The sequence below is a fragment of the Elephantulus edwardii genome, unplaced genomic scaffold, assembly GCF_000299155.1.
Source record: "Elephantulus edwardii isolate Elephantulus edwardi_28Jun2011 unplaced genomic scaffold, EleEdw1.0 scaffold00418, whole genome shotgun sequence".
Classification (NCBI taxonomy): domain Eukaryota; kingdom Metazoa; phylum Chordata; class Mammalia; order Macroscelidea; family Macroscelididae; genus Elephantulus; species Elephantulus edwardii.
This window is the reverse complement of record NW_006400168.1, coordinates 646,503-657,175: the sequence shown is the minus strand read 5'-3', so window position 1 is coordinate 657,175 and position 10,673 is coordinate 646,503. Positions and strand designations below refer to the sequence as shown.

Sequence of the window (10,673 nt, the reverse complement as noted above, 5' to 3'; positions counted from 1 at the left end):
AGGCCTTCTATGAGGTGGATTGATTCAGTGACTGGGATAATCGGGATGGGAGTGTCGGAGACAGTGCGATTGGCACAGGACAGAGCAGAGTTTAGGGCAGTTGTACATAGGGTCACTATGAGTCGCAAGTGACTCGATGGCACATAACAACAACAACAACATCCTTAAGCATTGTCCAGGTCTCTGATGCATAGCAAGTAACTGTGAAGACCATGGCCTGGATCAGGTGCACCTTAGTCTCTAACCCAACACTTGCTTCTCAGTACTCTGGAGAGGTCCCTGACAGCAGATTTTCCCAGTGCAATTTGTCTTTTAATTCCTGACTGCTGGTGCCAAGAGTGTTGATAGTAGACCCTAGCAAGCTGTAATTGTTAACAACCTCAGTCTTTTCTCCATCTACCAAGGTGCTGCCACTTGGCCCAGTGGCTCCATTAGAGCAACCATTTTCCTTGATCATCTTCTCTTCCAAACTATACTATATAAAATTAGAGTATAAAGTACAGTAGAGATCATCCAGATGCTTGAACTTAGTCCCACACCTTCATTTTGATGTAGGAAGGACTGATCACATTGAGAAGGGCTTCCAAGAGTGGGCCACTGACTTGCTGGTCACAGCTAGTACGAGAGCTGGGACCAGAGAACATTTTTCTTGACTCTCAATATCGTGCTTTTTTAACCACATTGTTTGACTTTAACTCAACTTCAGCTAGTTAAGAAGGTTCAGAAAATCCCCACAGGAAAGAACAATTTTGGATCTCTATGCAATTCAGGCGGCATTCTTACACTCTTGGGAGGTTCTTGATGTCATATTATCTTTCCCCCAAAGGGACTTTGTGGCATGCCTTCCTTTTGTCTTATTTTTAATCTCTGTTCACGGATTCTTTCTCCTTCCTATTTTCTATATTTTAAAAAAACACACACTCAGAATAATGGTGAAATTTGCATTATCAATATGGTATTCCCTGTCTAGAAAATATATTTCTCCTTCACAGCTCAACCACTGGAGGGAATTCAGCAGACACAAGGCAGCTTCAAGTAATACATATTATGAGTCCACAAATTTGCAAAATCCATTATACCTCACCACATAGGTTACACTTTTTATTTCTGAAGTGGTTTTTTTCAGACTCTTGCTTGGAGTTAACAAACTCACGATGAAGAGACTAAGTGGAGTTCATCTAGGGATGTTGAGTAGCAGGCTATGTATGGTATCTTCAATGGCTTCCTATGGTAAAAAGCTGTGCTGTAATCCCGAAGGCACATGCTTCTACTCCACCAGATACTCCATGAGAGAAGGATGGGCAGTCTCCTCCTGTTTGATTTACTGCCTCTAAAACCCACTGGAGGGTCAGCTGTGGGTTTGTTCAGACTTGAAGGCACACAACAACATGCATCTGACAGTTGAGCAATGATTAAGGATGACAGAGAAAGAATTTATGCCTTTGAATTGTGGTGTTAGAGTATTGACTGTACTATGGACTACCAAAAAAAAACAAACAAATGTGTCTTGAGGAAGTGCAACCAAGGTACTTCTCAGAGGCAAGGATTAGTGAAACTTGGTCTTGATACTTTGCGCATGTTATCAAGAATGGCCAATCCTCGGGAAAGGTAAAGGGTCAGTGAAAAAGAGGACAACCTTCAATGAGATGGATTGACAGTGACTGTAACAATGAGCTCACACACATCATTGATTGTGAGGATGATGCTGTTGTTCATAGGGCTGCTATGAGCTTAGTCCACTCAATGGCACCTAAAAACAACTCATCATACTGGCTTTAAAAATTACATATATACTGTATTTGTCCTTATGGGACTGAGTTAGTTCACTCAGCATAATGCATTCCAGTCCCTCCCAAGTTAGGAAGTAATTTTCAAAATCATTGCTCCTGCATATTGTATAGTATTCCATTGTGTGAATGTACCATAATTTCTCAATACATTCAATTGTGGTTGGACATCTGGACTGTTTCCATGTTCTTGCGGTGGTGAATAACGCTGCTATGAACATTGGTGTACAAGTCTCTATTTGTGCCTCAGATCTCATTTTCTTGGAGTATATTCCAAACAATGCAATAGCTGAGTCATATGGAATTTCTATGTTCAGCTTTTTGAGGAAGCGCCACACTGCCTTCCAGAGTAGTGGCTCCATTGTACCATCCTGTTAACAATGTGTAAGAGTTCCTATCTTGCCTCATCCTCTCCAACATTTATTACTTGCTGTCCTGTTAAGCTTTGCCACTGTTACTGGGGTGAGGTAGTATCTCATTGTGGTATAAAACCATTATTGTAGAATGAGTATGAGGTTGCAAGGGGGAAGGATGGAAACAGAGGCGTGAGGATATGCGGGGTGTTGGGGACAAGGACTAATCATGGGGGTCACAAAATTTGATAGGTGGGAGGATAAGGAAAATAGGGAGGATCTGGTGTGGAAAACAAGGTATTAAAATTTTATTAAATAAACTAGTATAAAAAATTACATATATATTAATGACTCCCAAGTCTGTACCACCAGCCTGATTTTTTTTCTCTGAATTCCAAATCCTTATATTCCAAGTCCCTACCTATCTCTTCCTGATTGTTCCATAATCCTCACAACGGAACTCAAGAGTTCCCCCTTCCCAATCAGCTTATCTCCCATCCTTCCCCTTAACCTTAAACCTTTTTCTGGGTTAGCTGGTGCTATCCACTAAATCACCCAGCCCAGTAACCTAGGAAGGAATCCTTTTAGGTTTTTTTCTCCATCTCTGGCCTCTGTTACTAAGTTTCATACAATCTGCTTAAGTATTTTTTCAAAGCCATTCTCTATTCCTCGTCCTAACTGCTGTTGAGACCTAGGCATCATCTCTCATCTGGACTATTGCAGTATCCTCCCAACTGATCTTCCAATCTTTGGAGTTCAGCTGCCTTCACATGATCCTTTATACAACTACCAGGATTATTCCTCTAAAAAGAATTAGATCTTATCACTCCACTGCTTAAATTCTCTTTGTTAAAAAAAAAAATTCTCTTTGTTGTTACTGTTATGTGCCATCGAGTTGCCTGAGATTCATACCGACCGTATTTACAGCAGCTCTGAAGCCTGCCCTGTCCTGAGCCAGTGTCACTGACTCTGACACACCTACCCCCAATGTCCCAGTTACTCTATCAATCCATCTCATCCAGGATCTTCCTCTCCTGCTCTGTCCCTCCACCCTTCCAAGCATGATGTCCTCATCTAAGAACTAGTCCCTCCTGGCCACGAGCCCAAAGTATGTGAGATGGAGCTTCAAAATCCTAGTCTCCAAGAAGAAACTTGGTTTCACCCTCTCCAAGACAGACCTATTTGTTTTCTTGGTGGTTCATGGTATGTTCAAGACTCTTGTCCAGCACCACAACTCAAAGGCATCAATTCTTCTTTTGTTATCCTTAGTCATTGTCCAGCTCTCTGATGCATAGCAAATAAAAGTGAAGACCATGGCCTAGATCAGGCACACCTTACTCTCTAGACTGATACCATTGCTTTTTAATATGCTGGAGAGATTCCTGGCTGCTGGTCCCAAGAGTGTTGATTGTGGAGCTGAGCAAGCTGTAATTGTTAACAACCTGAATCTCTTCTCCATCTGTCATGCTGTTGCCAATTGGCCCAGTGGTGAGAATCTTTGTCTTCTTGATGTTGAGCTTCAATCCATATGGAAGGCTGTAGTCCTTGACCTTCTGCAGCAAGTGCTTCAGGTCCTCAGTTTCAGCAAACAAGATTGTGTCATCTGCATAAGTAGGTTGTTGTTGAGTCTTCCTCTAATCCTGATGCCACATTCCTCCTCATAAATTCTTTTAATGGCTCTTATAATGTACAAGAAAAATCCATACTCCACAGTAAAAGCACCAATGACTTGTGTGATCTGGCCTCCACCTTTTGCTGAACCTAGCCCTTTTTCATACTTGTGGCTTAGCATATGCTCTTCCCTCTGTCTGAAATTCCCTTTCCTCAATCTCCCTTGTCTTCCTGGGAAACCTCCACTCTTCTCTCAAGAGTTTTGGTACAAATGTCATCTTTTTAAAGGCTTTCCCAGTACTATAGACTTGCAATCCTTTATATCCCATTGTCATTTGTAAAACATCAGCTTCAGAGCAATTTCCATGTTTTATTGTGATAGTTTTTATGAGACAGGGACTGTGACTTTTCACCTGTCAATTCCAAGCATCCAGATTAATGCTGGTATATAACAGGGATTGTATACATTTGTCGAGTGAATTAATTGCCTGCAATTATTTCATAGAACTTTTTTCTTATTAAATATATCAAGTAAAAAAAAAATTAAAAAAATTAAAAAAATATATCAAGTAAAGGTTAACACTCTAGAATTTACTGTTTCAACTTACATGGGTACTCAGTATATGCTTTCTTCTAATTTTGTTTTACTTTTGAATAGGTAATGTTGTTGTTGCTCTTGTTATGTGCTGTCGAGTTGCTTGCATAACGACCCTATGTACAACAGCCCTATGCCCTGCTCTATCCTGAGCCAACCTTATTGTCTCTGACACACCTACCCCCATTACCCAGTCCCTGTCTCATCCTGGATCTACCTCTCTTGTGCTGTCCTTCCACCCTCCCAAGCATAATGTCCCTCTCCAAGGACTGGTCCCTTCTTGCAACATGCCCAAAATATGTCAGATGGAGCTTTCAAGGAGCAGCCCAGTTTCACCCTCTCCAGGATGAACTTGTTTGTTCTCTTAGTAGTCCATGGTATATTCAGTACTCTTTTCTAGTATTTTCTAGTATGATGATTTTTTCTAGTATTGATTTTCTAGTATGATGCTCAAAGGCATCAATTCTCCTCCTATCAACCCTAGTCCAGCTTTCTGATGCATAGCAAGTAATTGCAAAGACCATGGCCCAGATCAGGCATACCTTAGTCTACAGTCTGGCATCATTGCTCTTCAGTATTCTGGAGAAGGCTTTTACAGTAGATTTTCCCAATACAATTCGTCTTTTGAGTTCTTGGATGCTAGTACCAAGAGTGTTGACTGTGGAGCCAAGCAAACTGAAGCTGTTAACAATCTCAATCTCTTCAGCATTTATCATGATGCTGCCAATCGGACCAGTGGTGAGAATCTTTGTCTTCTTGATGTTGAGCTTCAATCCATAATGAAGGCTGCAGTCCTTTGACCATCTGTAGCAAATGCCTCAGGCCCTCCTCAGTGTTAGCAAGCAAAGTTGTATCATCTGCATAACACAGGTTATTGATGAGTCTTCCTCCATTCCTTATACAACATTCATCTTCATAGATCCCAGCCTCCTGCATGATCTGTTCTACATATAGAGTGAAAAGCTATGGAGATAGGGTGCATATCTGGCATATACCTTTACTGATTTTGAACCATGCAGTGTTTACTTGCTCTGTTCTGATGACGGCCTCTGGTCTAAGTATGTTTGTTGTTGTTGTTGTTATGTGCCATTGAGTTGCCTGCAACTCTACATACAACAGCCCTAAACCCTGCTCTATCTTGTGCCAATCTCACTGTCTCTGACACGCCTACCCCATTAACCCAGTCACTGAGTCTATCCATCTTATTGAGGGTGTTCCACTCCTGCGCTGTCCCTCTGCCCTCCCAAGCATGACATCCCTCTCCAAGGACTGGTCCCTCCTTGCAACATGTCCAAAGTATGTCAGATGAAGCTTCACAATCCTTGCCTCCAAGGAGAAGCCTGGTTTAACCCTCTTCATAACAAACCTGTTGGTTCTCTTAGCAGTCCATGGTATATATAATACTCTTCTCCAACACCACAGCTCAAAGGCATCAATTCTCCTTCTATCACCCCTTGTCCTTGTCCAGCTCTCTGATGCATAGCAAATGATTGCAAAGACCATGGCCTGGATCAGGTGCACCCTTGTCTGCAAACTGGTATCGTTGATCTTCATACTTTAGAGAGGACCCTTCAGCAGACTTTCCCAATGTAATATATCTTTTAATTTCCTGGCTGCTGGTATCAAGAGTGGAGGTTTTTGTGTTTGGTTTTTTTTTAATTTTTTTTTATTATTTTTGTGTGAGTGTACCGTCAAATCAGATCTGACTGGTACAGGAGGAGATTGTCCCTCCTTCCCCAGCAGAGCATCTGGTGGATTCGAAAGAGTGGAGGTTTTGCATAAGCACAATCAAGTGTTCTGAGATTCTCATTCTTCTCAGAGTTAGCCACAGTTTATTAAGATCCACATAGTACGTTTACATTATTAAAAATTCAAGCAATTTTAAAGGTCATAGAGAGAAATTTTCCTTCTATCTGTAAAAAGAATAGAGTTGGAGGCAGTAGCATTGTCTGACCTTCTCTAACTTTAAAAGGGGAAGAATCCCCATCACCAGCATTAACAGTAGCCAGAGGCCTCCTCCTATGAAATGACATGTGCTACTTACCCCCCTTGATCTAAACTCCTTGACCAGTTCTAACAGTAAGTGTTCCTCCTTCCCGTAACACTCTCTACTTCTCTGCTGGGTTTAATAATTCACTGCAGTGGCTACATAGAACTCACAGACAATACCCACAATTACAGTATTAATCATGGAAGTAACAAGTTACAATCCAGGTTCAGGAACAATTCAGAATATAGCTCTTCCATCAAGACAGCATTTCTCCTAAAAGGAGAAAACCCTTCAGCCTTTTGGCTTGCCTCGGCCCTGCTGGGATAAGTGTTACAAAGATCCTTTGGCTGTGCCATTTTAAGTGTTCCTCAAAGGACCTTACTCTGCAAAGCAAGCCTAGGTCCAAAGTTGCTCAGCTCTGACTCTGTGAGTTGGCAAATTCCCTAACAAATGCTGATAGCACTCAGCTTTCTCACTCTGTAGGTCTGGAGCCTGTCTTGTGTCAGTCTCTAGGTTTTTCTGTCGCTGTTATCTCTGCTTTCACTGTAATCTCCACTGCAGCTGTATGCTGTCTCAAGCCATCAAAAGTGTTGACATTTGCCTCCAGATTTTAACATCTACTCCATGTTCAAGTGAGTGTTTGAGCAGGGATCCCAGTTCCAAAGGACCACATTAGTGGCTTTCCTCATTGATGGTAGTGAGAGCTCCCTTTTCTGCCTCTGGAATGGCAAATTCCAAGCTTGGCAGGATGGCAAACTGACCAATTCCAATGTTAGGGTTCTACACACCTTATTTGCATGATCTCACCCTACAAAATTGCTATTTACCTTATTTATGTTGTAAGCAAGTTATCTATCCCCTTGGTGGGCTAGAGACACTTCATATTTGAATAATCTTACCTAGTCATGTGGTAAAAGTTAAAAAGAACATGGCTAAAAAAGCCACATCAAGTAATTCTCTGTATAATACTACCCATGCCTCTCAGCCACCAGTACCACTCTCAATAATTCCTTTTTCATTAGAAAGCGTTTCAAAACTTTTTGGAATTGACGGAAAACCTCATAAGCAATTCCTTACTTCACCTCTGCCTTGCATGCGGACTTCCGAGCTGTAAAACAACCCAGTGATAGATGGAATTTGGTCCAGGACTTAAGAATAATAATGACATAGTTGAGCTTCTAAAAAACAAACAAACAAACACAAAAAACATAGCTGATAGCGTACTATTACACAGTTTTGCCTTTTTCTTTTCCCACTTAATAATTTCTTGAGGATTGTCTTACATTAACCATAAGATGTTCAGTCCTTTTATCTTGACATCTGCTTAGCATTCTGTATGTGGTTTAATATGTTATTTTATCCTTTATCTTGGTAATTAGAGGTCTGACAAGACCACTTCCTTGGAAGTACTATGTTCTTCCATCAGGAGAGACATATTATCTACTTATCTCTTTTTGTGATGAAAACAGTTGCTGATGATCCATTCTTTTTCTCTCAGAACAGTAATTGCTGTTGAATTTGAACTGACTCATACCTGAGCCTCCATTGAGTTTCTGAACCTGTAAACTGCATGGGAAGAGATTGCCCATGTTTTTCCTGCAGAGGGACTGGTAAAGTCAAACCACCAGAGACATAGCCTTTGAGTTAGCAGCACGGCTCTCTACAGACTGCACCACCAGTTGTTGTTGTTGTGTACCAACTATGATTCATAGTGACCCTATTAACAACAATTCTGAACTTTCCATATCCTGAAACAACCTCATCATCATGGCCCCCATTGCCCAGTCACTGTATCAGTCTGTCTTCTCGAGTCTTCCTTTTTTGCACCGACTCTCTACCCCTCCAAGCATGATACCTTTCCCAAAGACTGGCCCTTACTATGCAAATGCCCATAGTATGTGAGACAGAGTTTCACCATCCTTGCCTCTAAGGAGCACCTCAGTTTCACTTTCTCCCGTACAGATCTATTTGTTCTCTTGGCAGTCCATCGGATATTAAGTACTTCAGCACCACAACTGAAAGGCATCACTTTGTCTTCTGTAATCCTTAGCCATTGTTCAGCTTTCAGATGTATAGCAAGCATTTGAGAAGACCATAGCCTGGATCAGGCATCTCTTAGTCTTTGGACTGACACTGTTGCTCCTTACCACTCAAGAGAGTTTCTTGACAGCAGATTCTCCTAGTGCAACTCATCTTTTCATTTCCTCATTGCTGGTGCCAAGAGTGTTGATTTTGGATCCAGCCAAGAGTTTCTATAAATTCACTGGAGATAGAAAATGCTCCTATCTATAATAGTGTCATCACTTTTTCATTCACTAGCTTGAATAGTTCTTCTCTTCCCTTCCCATTCGATTATCCAGAAACATAATTAGTTTACTAACGGCAAGACATATACCTGTCTTTCCTTTACCAATTTTCAATTAAAGGAGTGGGGGACAGAGCAATTATATGCCATACTTCAAAGGAAACTGATTAAATATTTAGAGTCCTGAGGAGCAGGGGATCCCTGGTGATACTCAACTGCTAATCAGAAAGTCACTAGTTTGAACCCATCAACCATTTCATGGGGAAAAGATGTGACATTCTGCTTTTGTAAAGATTTACAGCCTTGGATACCCTATGGGGCAATTATATTCTGTTCTTTAGGTTCTCTGAGTTGGCATCAACTTGATACCAGTGGTTTTAGTCTTATGAATTTATAAGTCAAGCATGCTTTATATGTTCTAATCCATTGCGGTTGTTATCTTTATTGATCTCAAACTATTCATCCCACTACTGCTATGTAAGGATGCTCTGGTGGCTCCTTCTTGTTAAGTGTTGTTGAGTCAAGTATGACTCATAATGACCCAAGAACAACAGATATGAACTCTATCCTATCCAGTATCATCTTTATCATCCATGACACATTTGAGCCCACTGCCACACACCCTGTATCAATCCATCTTGTTGAAGATGTTCCTCTCCTTCACTAACTGTGAAGGAATTAGCCTCTCCTAACAACATGTCCAAAATATGTGTGACAAAGCTTTATCATCTTTCAGGGAACAGTCTGGTTGTACTTTCTCCATGTCATATCTGTTCTCTTGACTGTTCATGGGATATTCAGTACTCTTTTCCAAGACCACAACTCAAAGGCATCAATTTTTCTGTCATCTTTTTTCATTGCCCATCTTTCAGACATACAGTGGGGGCTTGAAGCAGATACACTTTGGTCTTCAAACTGACATCATTGCTCTTCAGGACTTAGGAAAGAACTGTAGTGAATTATGTTGTTAACTCAAAAGCCATGTATCACCAGTGGTTACATTTCAGCACTCCATGGGAGAAAGATGGGCAGACTCCTCCTATTACAATTTCCAGCACTGGAAACCCAATGGAGGGGTTGCTGAGGGTAGTGTACTGCTATATAACAAACACTTCTAAATTGGTGGGTTTTAAACAATTTGCTGTTCTCTCTCACAGTTTTATAAGCTGACTGAGCTCACTAGTGATTTGGGTTTGGGGCTCTGTGGTGCAGTTTCACTCAGATGTCAGTTAGTATTTCAGCTATCTGAAGGTTTTACCAGTTGGACATCCTGGTGGTTGGCAGTTGATTCTGGTTGCACATCCTGATGGATGGCTTTCAGCTGGGAACTCAACCAGGCTGTTGGCTATTTCACATGCTCACCTAAACGCATATGCACTGGTCCCTGCACATGGTCCCTAGAGGGAACATCCCAAGGAAATTCGTTCTTAGGAGCAAGAAGAAGCGGCTAAGCCAATTAAAGTCTTAGCCCAGAATGAGCACAGTGTCATTTTTGCCATATTCTATTGGGTCTATAGGGTCTGCCCAAATTCAAGCATGTTGTTATTGTTATGTGCTGTTGAGTCGCTTGCGACTCAAAGCGACCCTATGTACAACAGCCCTAAACTCAGCTCTGTCCTGTGCCAATCGCACCATCTCCGATACACCCATCCCAATTGCCCCAGTCACTGAATCAATCCACTTCATAGAGGGCCTTCCCCTCCTGTGCTGTCCCTCCACCCTACCAAGCATGATGTCCCTCTCCAAGGACTGGTCCCTCCTTACAACATATCCAAAGTATGTTAGACGGAGCCTCAGAATCCTTGCCTCCAAGGAGCCGCCCGGTTTGACCCTAGCAGTCCATGATACCCTCAATACTGTTCTCCAGCATCACAGCTCAAAGGCATCAATTATCTTTCTATCCTCCTCAGTCATTGTCCAGCTCTCTGATGCGTAACAAGTGATTGCAAAGACCATGGCCTGTATCAGACGCACCTTAGTCTCCAGAGAGACACCATTGCTCTTCAATACCCTGGAGAGGTCCCTAACAGCA

General features: G+C 41.8%; 2 protein-coding genes across 2 annotated transcripts in view; one reads left to right on the top strand and one right to left on the bottom strand.

The window, feature by feature from the left end:
• Positions 1–10,673, top strand: part of CCDC65 (coiled-coil domain containing 65) — a 35,340-nt gene that overhangs the window by 18,025 nt on the left and 6,642 nt on the right. The gene's annotated exons all lie outside the window — the stretch shown is intronic.
• The window catches only part of FKBP11 (FK506 binding protein 11, 19 kDa), a 19,082-nt gene continuing 10,611 nt past the window's right edge, over positions 2,203–10,673 (bottom strand). Inside the window, exon 7 of the mRNA XM_006902482.1 lies at positions 2,203–2,213. The gene's annotated coding sequence lies outside the window, so the exon portion shown is untranslated. The remainder of the gene's footprint in view (positions 2,214–10,673) is intronic.